This window comes from Erythrolamprus reginae, chromosome 2 (genome assembly GCF_031021105.1).
Source record: "Erythrolamprus reginae isolate rEryReg1 chromosome 2, rEryReg1.hap1, whole genome shotgun sequence".
NCBI lineage: Eukaryota > Metazoa > Chordata > Lepidosauria > Squamata > Dipsadidae > Erythrolamprus > Erythrolamprus reginae.
In genome coordinates this window covers 305,311,516-305,327,427 of record NC_091951.1, presented here as the reverse complement: position 1 = coordinate 305,327,427, position 15,912 = coordinate 305,311,516, and the positions used below count along the sequence as shown (strand labels likewise).

The 15,912-nt window shown below is 38.5% G+C and overlaps 1 long non-coding RNA gene across 1 annotated transcript in view; it reads right to left on the bottom strand.

Moving 5' to 3' along the window:
• Positions 1 to 8,278: 8,278 nt before the first annotated feature.
• The window catches only part of LOC139162551 (uncharacterized), a 30,794-nt gene continuing 23,160 nt past the window's right edge, over positions 8,279 to 15,912 (bottom strand). The window contains exon 4 of the long non-coding RNA XR_011558345.1: positions 8,279 to 8,622. This is a non-coding gene — a long non-coding RNA (uncharacterized lncRNA). The remainder of the gene's footprint in view (positions 8,623 to 15,912) is intronic.

Genomic DNA, 15,912 nt, shown 5'->3' with positions numbered 1-15,912 from the left:
TATTGTGCTTGGTAAATTAGAAGGGGGAATTTAGTAGAGGGAAAGTAATTAGATATAATAGCATTCTTGTTTTCAGTCAAGGTCATGGTATTCCTGGACCCGGAGGAGAAGTGGTTGAAGGGATGGCTCTGGCTGGCATGGATAGTGATTGGACCACATGACAGACTGATGGTTGCAGGGGATGGATTTGGGGTTTTGATTTACTGAGGAGAAACCCGGAACTCTCAAATTCGGTTTTTTCCAGATGTGCCAGTATGCCTACTCTAATAAATGGGAACTTTGAGAAATTGTCTGTCTCGGAATTTTTAAATGGAGTTGAGGGTTCTAGAACTCTGACAGGTTGCTTTACTCAGAGAACGGAAGACATAAAGAGGAACTTTATTACTTAAAGTATTGGGGAGGAGGATGAAAGTACTTAAAGTTCTCATTATTTAACTCTCCCATTCCCCACTAATATTGATAATATTGCTAGTATTTTAAAGTGTTTACTAGTAAGAACCATCTGCTGTAATCCTAACTCACTGGCCAAATTTCAGCTTGGAACTTCATTGATATGATACATCGTTGTGATCAATGATCTACATAGACATATATATGTGCATGCAAAAATGTGGCAAGATTAGTACTTGAGGTAATACTATTAACATAATAAATGGAAAATAAATTCCTCATTAGAAGCTTAAATCTCGATATTTTCAATTCCATAGGAGCAAAAACAGTCTCATTTTTCCTTCTCTTCCTTGACAGTCCGGCTGTGGGAAACTCCAGAGCGCAATCCTTCAGTTTTGCCAGTACTTGCCAAATCCAATCTTTATCAGAGATGCTCCAAGCTTTTCTTTTTGACTGCCTGGACAAACAGGAAAAATGTGCTTGTTGGGCATAACTGCTCTGCTAAGTGCAAAACTTTAATAACAGGTTTCCATGGACTAAGCCAAAAAATAATTCCCTGAATTTGGACTGCAGGAAATGTGGAGCAAGGAGACAAATTTTGAGAAAATATTTCTGAAAGTCAGAAAGAACAAGAGGGTGGGCTGCTGCTGGTTCTGACCAATTTGGGCAAACTGATAGTTTTGACCACCTGCTGGGCCCGCCCACATGCCCCGGTGCTAGCCTGTTCTATTTATCTCACTGACTTTGTTCTCCACCCACGAAGCCAGGTGATTGCCACGCCTCCCCTCCTCTACTCACAGTGAGAAGATTTGCTGTGTGTTTGAAGTAAAAGTGAGGAAGGTGCATGCAGTCACATTTCTAGCAAACTGGTTGTTAACACAAGTGCAACCCACCCCTGGAAAGAACTATAGGTAGAAATGGGTCACCTGCATCAACTTTGTGGTGGTTTCTGTGATTCCTTCTGAATATTTCAAATGTGATTACTCAAAACAATTTGCTGATCTTTCTAGAGTCGATTCCTGACTATGGTTGCTTCCCTTTACTTGTGGTGAAGTTGACACTGTTGTAGAAAAACTCTTCCAACCAGGCATGGGTTGTTACTGTTGTGGTAGATGACTGTGCAACAATAGCGGCCGCCAGATTGCGCAATTTGAGCATGACCACTCCAGTGCCGATCCTTCAGACGCTGCCATCTTTTTTCTTTAATTTTTTGTAATTTTTGCTTCCTGCACAGAAGCAAAATCTCACGAGAGGATGCTCATTCGTGTGAGATTTCAGCAATTTTTTGCTTTCACGCATGTATGGAAGCAAAAAAATTGCCGAAATCTCACACACATGAGATTTCGGCACGTTTTTGCTTCCTGCACATGTATGGAAGCAAAAACGTGCTGGGGACATGCACCTGCACATGTGCATAACACGTGCACACACACACGTGAGATTCCCCATGCTGCACACACAGCGCACCAGTAGCAAATGGTAGGAGAAATCTGCCCCTGCTTCCAACAATTAAATAAATGAATTCATGGTCACTGTTATGTCAGCAAAGCTTTATAATCCCAGTGGCCGATAAGGTCCCACAGAGTTGGCCTTCTCCGGGTCCCGTCGACTAAACAGTGTTGTCTGGTGGGCCCCAGGAGAAGAGCCTTCTCTGTGGTGGTCCCAGCCCTCTGGAATCAACTCCCCCTGGAGATCAGAACGGCCCCCACCCTCCTTGCCTTTCACAAATTATTCAAGACCCGCCGCCCCGAGTCTTCGGAGAGGGGCGGCATACAAATCTAATAAATAATGATAATGATAATGATAATGATAATGATAATGATAATGATAATGATAATGATAATAATAATAATAATAATAATAATAATAATAATAATTTACAAGCCTGTTATTCAGCTACTCTAAATCACAGCACATAATGATGATTGTTGCTGTTTTCATCCCAAAAAGCTATGTATGATGTATTTGGCTTCCATCAAAGTTTGGATGGGTGGGTTTTTTTCAGTTTACACCAAAAATCTTCTTGAAATAGTGGAGGATCATGTTTTTACCTGTGGGGGTGAGAAGAACAGCACCACTATTAGAGAATGCTTCCTTGCAAGCCAGGTAAGGAGGGTGTTATTTGGACACTTGAAGTGCAACAACAACAAAATGACAATGAAATGAAAACATAAAAATCCACTTCAGATACCCACATACTATGTTCTAACTAAAAAATATTCTTCAACTTAGTGGTTTTCATATGGAGTGCTCATTATTCCTAGTTAGCAAGGGCCTTCGGTTATTTTAGCAGGATATATTATTATAAAATAATTGGAAGGAAATGGAAAACAATACACAGTAGTCTGAAAAATTAAACTTCACGTCTCAGGTATAACATCTGAATTGAGAGCTCATTCCATGCCTTTTCTTATAACAGGTCTCTCAGGGATGGTAACTCATCCATTTTTTGGTCAGGAAAAGGCATAACCTTTTCTTTCTCGTGTTATTCTATAAGAGCATGGAAAGGATGTCTTGTCAACTCTTATGATACATGAAGCTTCAGCTAATTTTATCAAGAAAGGACAAAAGAAGGGCTACCTAGCAAAGCCATGATAAACTATGGATAATGGGAGGAAATTAATATGGTTTGGCATTAAGTGAACAAGCAGTCAAGGAGCTCTGAACTTGTGTATTCCCTGCTGAAATCATGTTTCTTTGTCAGTTTCTGGGAACTAAAACAATTGCTCAATTCATAGGCCCAAAGATTTATAAACTATAAGTACTTTTATCATTTCTAAGCTATCTCATGTTAACTAAATGATTTGAGTTATTGAAGCTTCTTTCTTTCTTTTTCTCTCTCTCTCTCTCTTTCTTTCTTTCTTTCTCTCTCTCTCTCTCTCTCTCTTTCTTTCTCTCTCTTTCTTTTCTTTCTTTTTCTTCCTTTCCTTTCCTTCCCTTCCCTTCCCTTTTTCTTCAGCCCAATGTTAATGCAAATAGCAAGGAATCACTGCCTGCTAATATTAACCATGATCTTGGCCAGATAACAAGCCAGTCAATTTCTCAACTAATGGATCAACATTCCGTTTAAAAAAAAAGAAAAGAAAAGTGGAAACCCTACATTTGCCAGAAAACACCGGGGGGGGGGGGGATAAGACTCATAATCTATTCCTGTTAAAGGAGATTAGTTATTAAAAACTCAGAATAACTGTTGTTACTATGTATATCTTGCCTTGGACAGAATAGAATAGAATAGAGCAGAGCAGAGCAGAACAGAACAGAACAGAATAGAATAGAATAGAATAGAATAGAATAGAATAGAATAGGATTTTTTATTGGCCAAACATGACTGATCACACAAGGAATTTGTCTTGATGCATATGCTGTCAGTGTATGTAAAAGAAATGTTTGTCAAGAATTATAAGGTACAACACTTAGTCCGGTACAAATAAGCAATCGAATTGTGCAAAATGTACAAAATGAAGCTGCACGAGCTATTATGGGCCGACCAAGATATGCCCATGTCTCTTCAGCACTCCGTGGACTGCATTGGCTGCCAATTTCCAGACCCAATTCAAAGTGTTGGTTATGACCTATAAAGCCCTACATGGCATAGGACCAGATTACCTGTGGGACCGCCTTCTGCCGCACAAATCCCAGTGCCTGGTCAGGTCCCACAGAGTCGGCCTTCTCCAGGTCCCGTCAACTAAACAATGTCGTCTGTTGGGTCCTAAGGGAAGAGCCTTTTCTGTGGGGGCCCCGACCCTCTGGAATCAACTTCCCCCAGATATTTGCACTGTCCCCACCTTCCTCGAGTTTCATAAAAAATTGAAAACGCACTTATGTCGGCAGGCTTGGGGTCACTAGACCCCAGCCTCTGCCCAGTAAATATATTGGATATGACAGTATGTATGTGATTGTTCACTTTTAAATGACTAGTTTTAAGATAATTTTTAAAGTAATTATTCTATTAATTGGCTTAGAAAGGTTTTATATTGTATCTTTCTTAGCGAAGTGTTGTGAGCTGCCCTGAGTCCATGGAGAGGGGTGGCATAAGTCCAATAAATAAATAATAAATAATGCTTATATGGAGATGAGCCTGATATTCAGAGAGAAGCCATTCCACGTTGTTGGACCCATTACACAAAAATGCTTTCGTCCTTCTAATCTTCTCAAGCTATTTTCTCATCATGCACATATTAGATGGCCAGTTATATCTGGAAATGTCTGCCTGGAGTTATGCAATGTTAAATCGTAGTTTTATTAATATTGGCATTTTGACTTGCATTTAGAAGTCTATTGGTAATCAACACAGAGTCTAAACACAGTGTATGGTACTCATGGAGATTGATTTTGCCAGCACATGCTCCACCATCAATTGCAGCTCCCAGATAGACTTCAAAAGTAATTCATCTAGAACATTTTACAGTACCCCAATCATGTGGTGATGAGGACATAAAAACCTGCCAGAGGTGATAGAAGCAAAAGTTTGAAGTATTTTAAGTATTCCTGATACAGTTCTACAGAGGAATCATTGAGTCTGTCATCTGCACCTCTATAACCGTCTGGTTTGGTCCTGCAACCCAACAAGACCGACACAGACTTCAGAGGATAATCAGAACTGCAGAAAAAACCATCGCTGCCAACTTGCCTTCCACTGAGGACCTGTATACTGCACGAGTCAAAAAGAGGGCGGGGAAAATATTTACTGACCCCTCACATCCTGGACACAAATTGTTTCAACTCCTACCCTCAAAACGTCGCTACAGAGCACTGCACACCAAGACAACTAGACACAAGAACAGTTTTTTTCTGAACGCCATCACTCTACTAAACAAATAATTCCCTCAACGCTGTCAGACTTTCTACTAAATCTGCACTTCTACTAGTTTTTCTCATCATTCCTATCACCCATTTCCTCCCATGTTGACTGTATGACTGTAACTTGTTGCTTATATCCTAAGATTTTTTATTAATATTGCTTCTTCATTGCTTATTTGACCCCTATGACAATCATTAAGTGTCGTACCACATGATTCTTGACAAATGTATATTTTATTTTATGTACGCTGAGAGCATATGCACCAAGACAAATTCCTTGTGTGTCCAATCACACTTGGCCAATAAAAAATCTATCTATCTATCTGATACCTTCACAAATAGATGTGTGATTTGGAAGCAATGTAGAAATGATTTGACTTTGCCTTCATTGAGGATATTTTTTCAACCTCAATTTAACCTACAATCCTGGGATGTCTGCAACTTCCCATCCATGGGATTGTGCAGCACTGATTTTAACTACATCTGATCCTGCTTAGTTTTTGCAGCCTTTGTTTGTTTGTTTGTTTGTTTGTTTGTTTGTTTGTTTGTTTGTTTGTTTTGAGGAAAAGAGGGAGCTACTAAAACCAATGACATGGAACAAATACATACCAGCTCCAGGGCTGGCATAGATTACATGCTGATATAAACCATCTTGCTGGGCAGGTTGAATCTGAAATCTTCGAACAGATCTTTGACCCCTCCTGACATTTCCTATGGCCACCCTGCCAAGTATACTTTTTCTTCTTTCTGATTTCAAAATTGCCAGTTGACAAATTGATGAAAATCTGAATAAATCTATGGACTCTAGGATGCTCCCCAAGGAATGTACAGTTGTAGTGTAAAACTACTCTGTATTTATGAAAAGGCCCAATAAAGGTCATCTTGTCAAAGGATAATAAAACAAGAACTTTAGATTATTCCAAAATCTAAAGGCTTTTATTGGTATATTGTCTTTCTGGAATACACTTTTAAAATAGTTCCTTATAGCTTTTAATACTGCTAGTGTAGTTTTTACAACTATCAAGATTTTTCAATTATTTTGTGCCCTACCCATTATGGACTTTTATAGTTAAACTAATTTGGTGCCATTGGCAGCTATAATTAATTTACAACAGCTACTTATTTTGATATTAGTTACAGAAATATCTTTTTATTCAGGAAGTGCAATTTCATTTTATCTTCAGGAAGAGGGGGGGGCATTTAACCAAGGGATAGATTGATTACAAACTGTGTAACAGACTTGTTAAAAGGTATGGGAAATAATGTACAAGAGGCACCACATTAGCATAAGCCTTATGGTGGTTTAAAGGGCCCGTCTTTTTCTTAGAGTTTTATATAGACAATGCTGCAAACAGAGCTCTGCCTTCCACTCTATAACCTTGGTAATAGTATGTGTTCAGTTAATCTGCCGAGTGTAAAGTCATCCTGTCGTAAAGTAATTCACTTTTAAAAAAATGGGTGGAAAATAAATATGGTGCCATAAAATTGTGGAGTAGAGGAATCTATCTGGACATTTCACAAAACATTTCATTATGCTGATAATTCCCAGAAGGGCTCTTGAGAGTGCTTTAAGCTGAGGATTACTGCACTGGATCTGATGGACTTTTTTTGTAGCCCCTTTAAAAGGCAGTGAACCGTTTTTCTATTTTATTTAAATAATGCCCCTTAAAATGGATTTTTAGAGGTATAATAACTCCTTAAGAGTCAGTTATGCTAAACAGTTTCTCTTGATAGAAGTGTTGTAAAACTCGTTAACTGCACAATTTCAGATGCCGGCTTGGTGAACGCTAGCTGACATTTGAATGGTCAGAGTTTGTAAAATAAATTGAAATAGTAGTGGTATCACACAGCTAGCCGTGCACAAGCTGTAGGCCACAAGGGGCTCGAACCTGACAGAAAATTACTTCAAGATGAATGAAAAGTGCTTGTTTCTCTTTATTAGTTTTTGGAGAACAATGAAATTGTTGAATTGTTTACAGAAGAACTGATTAAAAATGGTCAATAGGGCTGGGTCCCTACTGCTAACTGTTCACCTCCCCAGCCCATCACCCCCACCACCCCCTGCGCGTTTCTCCACCACATGCATCTTCTAACAGCCATTATGGTCACACATCTGTGTGTGAAATGTGTTCATTTTGACATTCCGTGGCTGCTAGGAGTTGCCGAGGCCTTTGTTAGGGAAAGGGCTCTTGTCAAGCCTAACAAGCTGGTCATGCAATTTACTGGACACCACGACAGAGTATAACCCATGACGATTTGCTTCAGCCCCTAACAATGCTTGGTTCAATATTGAAATACAAAAGGATTCTTGGCTTTGTGCCATTCTTGTTCCTGCAATACTCCGAAGCATTCTTTGCCACGTAAATAATAATTTTGTTCTCGAGAAAGGCATAGTTATAATCCAGGAAGGGCATATCAAGACAATCTATATATTTCCAATAAATGCTTTTAAATAGCCAAAACATAATAAGTGCAAGAGACATTCTGGTAATCAAAATTCTCTGTGGGTGTTTCTCTCACACACACATTCTATGTGTGTGCGCTCTCTCTCTCACTCTCTTATTCCCTCTGTGTGTGTGTGTGTGTGTGTGTGTGTGTGTGTGTGTGTGTGTGTGTGTGTTGTCCCAATCCAGGCACAGCAGGATGCTTCAAACTGCTATCCAATATTCTGTCAAACTGTTTAGTCCAATTTCAGGGCAATTCAAGTCAAGACCCCTTTAGTACAGCTTTCTCTGTAATTTCTTTTACAAACACATATGGTATTGTTCAAGAAATTTTAAAAGTTTGGGAGTAATTAATATTCCCATGGGGTAAGAGAAGAGTACAATCCTTTTGAAGCTTCAAAAACATTCTTTTAAAAAGAAAGAGACAGCGAGAGAAAGGGAACTAGGAACAGCGAAGGAGAGGGGGAAATCACTTGTATTTACATGGTACTTTATTTTTAAAAAAGCCTTTTTTTTGCCTTCCCTCCCCTTTAATCCCTCCCACCCCCCTTAAATACACACACCAAGAGAAATCACCTATTAACATGCAGGGGTATGAATGCTATTTGTGGCATTCTGTCACTATACATTGTGTACCGCCCCAATCTGCAAGCAGGATTTTCTTTTCTCTATCTGCAGAACATGCATCCCAGACCTATTATGTGTATAAACAATAGCATATGTAATTACCTTTCCAGGGTGGCAATTACTCTTCAGATTCAATGGCTAGAGTTAAAGTAAAACCCGCTCCTTTCCTATTGCTCACAAAGCTGCCAACTTTTATGGATCAAATCTTGGTTATCAGTAGCAGAGGACAAGCCCTATCAACTCAGTTCTTCCATGGTGCTTGGGAAGAGAAGCTGCGGACCACAGACCCCCACAGCTTCAGGGTTTCAAACCTGCTCATTTCAAGTTTTGCCTGCGTCTCAGCTTTACCGCATCATCCAATCTATGAAAAAGAAAAAAAGGACAACTTTCACTGGAGAGAATGTTCTCAGCAATTATGGAACATGAGAATCGCATGCCAAATGGTATGGCAACTATATGAAGTGTTGAAAAGTGTGCAAAATTGCTTGACTTCCTTCACGTTATTATCAGTTTGCTGAATAGCGGAAAAGAAATTGCATTTCTTCTCCCAGATCTTTTTCATATTAGTTCATACGGCTTGTACGGTTTGTGGCAGTGAACCTCCAGCTTTCATCAATTAATCAGCTTAATCAATCAAGTAATATTTTAAAGGCATTTTAAAAATGTGTGTACACTTGTTGAAAGAAAGATCACGTCATCTAGAGCAGTGTTTCCCAACCTTGGCAACTTGAAGATATTTGGACTTCAACTCCCAGAATTCCCCAGCCAGCAAATTTATGTATTATCTATCTATTTATTATCTTCAAGTTGCCAAGGTTGGGAAACACTGATCTAGAGTGAGTTCAAAAGCAACAGAAGTGCAGGAAATGTTATATACTATTCTTGTTTCTATTTTCCACTCAAAATAATTATTTACTGCCTGACTCGCAACAACTCTGAGCAACTTACAATCATTAAAAACAGAGAACAATAGGGAAGCAATGTCCCTATAACAACAGTGCAAGACTGTACTTGATCTTTTCAAAGGACCTTAGTTAAAAGCTCAGGATTTAACTGATTTTAAATATATATTCTATTCATCAACTTCTTTAAAAATACTGCATATTTAATAATATGTAACACTAAAATGAACTTTTAGATATGCATCTAATAAACATCAAGTTTAAGGAAACTATAGTTTTTTCACAGATGACACAATCTAGAAGGAATAAAGAACAGTTAATATGCTAATGTATCTCATTTCAAACTGGAATATTATAGATTCTGAAGAAACCAAAAAGATCATTGTAATATGGTTGCTTGTAGAGTTACCATTGAAAAGCATCCAACACTACTACTACTATTATTACAACAAAAATTGTGAGCGATAAAACTATTGACTCTGAGTGAATGCAATTTGACAAGGTTTGGAAGAAATATTTAATGAGTCCTGGTCTAATTATTCACTTTATTCAAATTCCTGAATTTAATCTTATTTACAATTTAGTTGCTGTTTATTTGTTGCTGTTTGTTGTTAATATTATTATTTGTGATGCTGCTACATAGAAAGTTTCCACTCTTTAATAATGATTTTTAAAAATTAAAACTCAGAAAATTAATTCGGTAATTGTTCATTGTTGAATTTTCCCTCTTTCAAAATAATCAAAATCAGATTCTCCATTATCTAAGGTGACCAGATTTTAACATTGGTAAATCGAGACACCATTGACCAGGGGGAGGGGGGTTTCTTGATTAAAAAATTGGTTTAATTGTATGCAAGTACCTGTATGCAAGTAGCTGCTAGGGCATAATTGACAATCATTAAAGCCTGCAGATCCAGGAACAGCCACAACTGGCTCTAAAGTGAATCAGTAATAGAAACATTGAGACCATAGAGACATGGATTGCTAGAGAGAACATGAAACCTCATCCTTCTGCTTCCTAATGGAGGTTTGCGTGGCTGTTGTACTTTTTCTTGGGTCAAAGTGACAGCTAGAAGGTGAATGGAGAGCAAGTCGGGCTGTTCGGTTTGCTCCACGTTGTAGTAGCAGATAAACAACTATGCTGAAATATGTCGTCTCCTGCATATCCCCCACCCCCACTCTGCCAGCCCAATTTTATTCCACAAAGCTGCACGTTTTAAGTTACCTGCTATTTTCTGTTGATTGGGATAGATTTACAGAATTAGCATATTTCCCTCAACAATCTGGGTCCTCATTTTACCCACCTCGGAAGGCTGGAAAGCTGAGTCAACCTTGAGCCAGTGGTGAGATTTGAACTGCTGAACTACAGCTAGCAGTTCGCTGAAGTAGCCTGTAGTGCTGCACTCTAACCACTGTGCCACCCCAGCTCTAGTTAGAATCCATCCCTGAACATACCTATTTCTATGACCCATTAGTATTCATTGCAGCCTTTTTAATGCCATTTCTTCAAGGAAATTGAAGTATATTTGAGGCTCAACATTTTCAGAACTGCTAAATACAAGGGAGACCTATTACATGGTACATCTTCTACAAGGCATGTCATAATCAATTATAACTCAATTACATTTGAATAAATAGTTTACATATTTATGCACATGACTTAATCATTCATCACTTGATTACTCAAGATTTGATAACTACCAGAACATAAAAACTATAACTGAGAAAAGCCATGTGTTTCAATTGGCAGAACTAGATGATATCCTTATTCTGTCAGAGATGATAAACCTATGATGGGTACATGTCATCATTTGAAACCCAAATATAAACAATGAGCAGGCATGTGAGAATTTACTGATTTTAAAACATCATTATTTAGAAGGAGCCTTTGGCCTAATTGTTCTTTAGTCATTCTGTATATTTGCTTGCTTGGTCTAGCTGGGGAGTGTTTGGGGAGGAAATTAAATATGTTTAATTCACCTTAACTGTGATTTTTTTTTATATGCTTTAGGTTTAAATTATTTAATTTTATTCATACTGTTGTATTTAAGCTTCCAGTTTCTCTTTTGAGGAAAGAGGGGTACATGTTTTACATTCTTCTATCTTCTTCAGCAATTGCTGATAAACTTTCAGAACAGGATATATCCTAACGTGGAGGTCTTCAAACTTGGTAACTTTAAGACTTGTGGACTGAATTCCCAAAAAAGCTGGCTGAGGAATTCTGGGAGTTGAAGCCCACAAGTCTTCAAGTTGCCAAGTTTGGGGACCCCCGTTTGAACAGCCACAGAAACATAGAAGTATACAGAAGCTTTGATCTTCCCAAAATTTTACCTAAGCTATGTTTATCAAAAATCTTACAATGGCTCCTTATTTGTACTTTCTTTCTTAGAAGCCTGGATCCAAAGAAACTATGCAAGGCTACTGGACAATTATCTGTCTTCATTTAACAATTTTAATGATAAAAATGGATAATTAAAACAAATAATAAACCATTCTGAACCATTGTTCAGAAAAACAACAATATTAAAATCCCTACTCAATAATAAAGTTACTGGATAGGTCATTTGAACTGTTCATCTACTACCCCAGAAGATTGTTCTGATAATGAGGTAGAGGAAAGGAAAAACTATTGGTTTCTAGTGCTCCTTCAAGGGAATAATAAAAATGTAATAATATATATATATATTTAAAGAATGTAAATAAAATGTATATATTTAAAGAAGAAGGAGTCAAACTATTCTCCAAAGCACCTGACGGTAGAACAAGAAGCAATGGGTGGAAACATTTATAAACAAGGAGAGAAGCAACTTAGAACTAAGGAGAAATTTAGAACTAAGGAGAAACACTGGAAGGTTTTAAGAAGATGTTGGATAGCTATTTGTCTGAAGCAGTGTAGGGTTTCCTGCCTAAGCAGGGGGTTGGACTAGAAGATCTCCAAGATCCCTTCCAACTCTGTTATTCTATTATTCTATTCTATTCTATTCTATGTGATTAAAGTATTGGATTAACTCACCAAAAAATGACAATTTCATATACAGTTTGTCAAGAGAATTGAACAGAATAGGGTTTAAATGCATTCCCCAAAAAGATAACTAGTAGAGAGAAAATTATTTCAATAAAGTAATTAGTTCATCTCACTCAGATGAATTAAATAAACAAAAGGGGTATGAGTAACCAACCTTTCAGATTGAAACCACAGTCCCTTTTATCTTGTCTGGGAAGTAGCGTTGCTACTGAAGCTCGACTTTGTTGCTTTATCTACCAGCTTTCCCAAAATTAGTGGGAAGCTCCTACTTCAGTTCTGTTTCATGACTGCTGTTATACTTGAGCTGTACGTTGCTAAGTGTGGAGGCTTGCATGGTGCTCATTATCATGCAAATGAGTTTTCTCCGCCGGCTCCAAAGAGGCTCCCAGCTTTGCTCCCCTCATTGATCCTTTCATTGTCATAGAGATACGGCTAACCCATCTCTTCTGACACCAGAAGCTACAAAAATAGGTTCCCGTGACAGTGATTGGAGGGAGGAAATGAATCTTTCATGTACAGCAAAAATATAGTTTGATTTAAGAAAAGAAAATAACCATGTGTAATTGGGCTTCTGTCACTGTAAATCTTAATGGTAATCGTAATACTGTGGCTTCTGGAACCCTAAATTACAGCTTTCGGTGGCTTCCCACTGAATCTCTCTATTATTCGTCATAATGACTTTCTCAAAGCATGTGCACCATGACATTGATATCACAATCCATGTCTACATTCCAAATTGACTTTACAACTGGAAGGTATTGCCCTTGCATGATTTGTACCCTGTCACCAAATATCAGAAGAATTAAAAGAAGGTTGTCATTTCTAGAGCTGTAGCCACCTGCTTCTCAAAGCAGTTCTGGTAGGCAAACTATTATATGCCGATCCTCAAAAGAGACTAGAAAGAATTTGGTTAACCTGTAAAATTTAGCTGCACAAGATGAGATAATAGCACTAGTTAGTTGTCTTTAATTCATCATTAGTTTAATTTATTGAGTATACAGTTCCTTATGATTACCAGCTATGGTCTCCTAATTCCAATTTCACAGGCATGATATCTCACAATACAAGATGCTGTAAAATTATAATGCAGCTCTCTTACTCTCCTTATTACCTCCTTGGGATTTGGTACAAATGTATTGGCCATTGTGGAAACAACATGTTTTAATTCATTCACATAAAAAATTTCCAGCACTGATATCAATTCGTAAGTTTCTTCCATATTAATTTGACTAAGATGCAATCATGTATCATTTCGCCAAGAAGATATTAATAATCAATTTGCAAAAGGCACATAGCTATAACCCAAACCATATTTGTTTCCATCTCATCCATACATCCCTATATCACTCATCCATACATCAGCTGTTTGTAACTTCTCATCCCTCTCTTTTTCAAAGGCTCACCAGTGCTATGTAACCAAAGCTCTTTCCTTTAGAAAACTCATATCATGACAGCGTCACATGACGTATTGGGACTCTTTTCCTCTTTGTTAAACCAGGCATGAGCATGGCTAGCATGTGGTGCATCCAGTCCGTGGGCCAGGATTTTGACAGAAAGCATGTCCAAAACATTCACCCTTTCTGCATAAATGTACTTTATCATTCTTTCTTTCTACATGATTAAACCAATTCAGTGTACTGGTTGTTCACTTTTGTATTCAGTCCAGATTCAATTGATATGTAGTGCCAATCTAGATCATTACTCTACACCCAAAGTATAGTTTTGCCTCTAGAAAACAAACAATAATCAGTGCTCAGACACTATTAAAAAGTGTAATTTATTAGATTGGTACCCTTTTCTACATGTCCATGTAATAAATATTATGTCTTACAATGAACATGGTTATGTACACTTTTTGTATTTTAACTATATATTAGATAAAGTCGCATACACTCTATGCATGTTAAGTCATAATAGGTTTGTCTGTGTGGAATGTGTAATATGGTCCAATATCCATTTAAAAGACAACAAAATCAAGATATTAATTTTTCTTCAACTATACTATGTAAGTTTAAAACTGTTAAAGTTTGTTGCATAAAGATCAAAACCAGAAGCACACACAGATGACTGGATTCATAAACTTCTTTATAAATATAGTAATATAATATATATCAGACTGGAGTGATACACACCCAGCATTCCAGTTTCAATTTCAATTCTCTGCACAAGCTTAGAAGTATTTAGCTCTCATTGACTTGGCTGCTATGCCTATTTATTGGCTAACCTTGTTAACATGGCTCTCTCAGTTCATGAATATCTTGACAAAAACACATGTCTGGTTAAATATAGCGGTACAAGTATTTCTCTGATTAAAAAAAGAAAAAGAAAAGTCCTCATAACAGAAAAGTTGCTTGTCACAGCTTCTTTCTTTCTATTACAGTATGTTGGAGAAGGGTGTATTTCATATATCCAATAATTCTGTTCAACTCTATAGAGAATGCAACTGTCAATTAGTATGCTACAAAATAGATCTCCATACTAAAAGCATGGTCCAACACTGACTTTGTGCCACAAATATTACAGTTATAGGATTCCAAGATTATAAAGGGAAATATGTTTTTCCATCTTTATATATTTTCTACGTATAAATAGACATTACTGAATGCCAACCAATATCAGTGTGATTATATAAATTTTGTCATATTACTGTGTTAGAATGATTCATAACATAGTCCTAATCAAGTATCAAATTTTGCTGATAAATCTTTTTCATCAGAAGTGAAAGGAACAGTTTCTGTTTTCTTTAAATATATGTCATTTACTAATTTATTTTCTTAAGCTTATAGTTTGCTTCAGTTTCAAAGTATTCCAAATCACCCATAACATCTGCTGTAGGGGATTAATGTGTCCTCTGGAATAGATTGAGCAATGGATAGCACAATTTCATATAAGCTGGCTCAAAGTAAGACATAATCATGCAAATGGAACTCACTTTTAAGTTACGAACTGTAGGACTGAAATCTTAATTTGCATCCAACTTATAGTTGTGAACAAAGTAGTCATATTCAAAATTTCAGAACTACCGTGTTTCCCCGATAGTAAGGCAGTGTCTTACTTTCTTTTTACCCCCAAAAGCCCCCCTATGTCTTTCTTTCGGGGTATGTATTGGAAAAAAATTGAAAGGGTCGCGTTCCCGAAGGCTCAAAGTTGACTCAGCCTTCCATCCTTAACGAGGGTAAGTCAGAAAAGCACAGGGTCTGCAATGTTTGGGGTCCATCAGCTGATGAAAGGCACCGAAAAAAAGGAGGAAAGGAGCTAAAAAGAAGCAGCAGGATTGAAAGACCCGCATAATTTCCGAGCCGAGATAAATGAATGATGAAACCTGGACTGCCGGGCGGCCCGCCTGGAACGCCAGCAATGCCGCCGGGCCGATTGCCGAGCGGGGACGGGGCGCGGGAGGAGGCAGCGCTGCACCAGACCCCTCAGGCCGTTCCGCCCGGGATGGGGCTCCTCCGGAGGGGCGCACGGGGGCTCGGGAGGAGCCCTATCCTGGGCGGAGCAGCCTGAGGGGTCCGGTGCAGCGCTGCCTCCTCCCGCGCCCCGTCCCCGCTCGGCAATTGGCCCGGCGGCATTGCTGGCGTTGCAGGCGGGCCGCCCGGCATAAGCAGCAGTTTCGTGCCTCTCTTGCCGAGCGAGGACGGGGCGCGGGAGGAAGCAGCGCCGCACCGGACCCCTCAGGCTGCTCCGCCCGGGATGGGGCTCCTCCGGAGGGGCGCACGGGGGC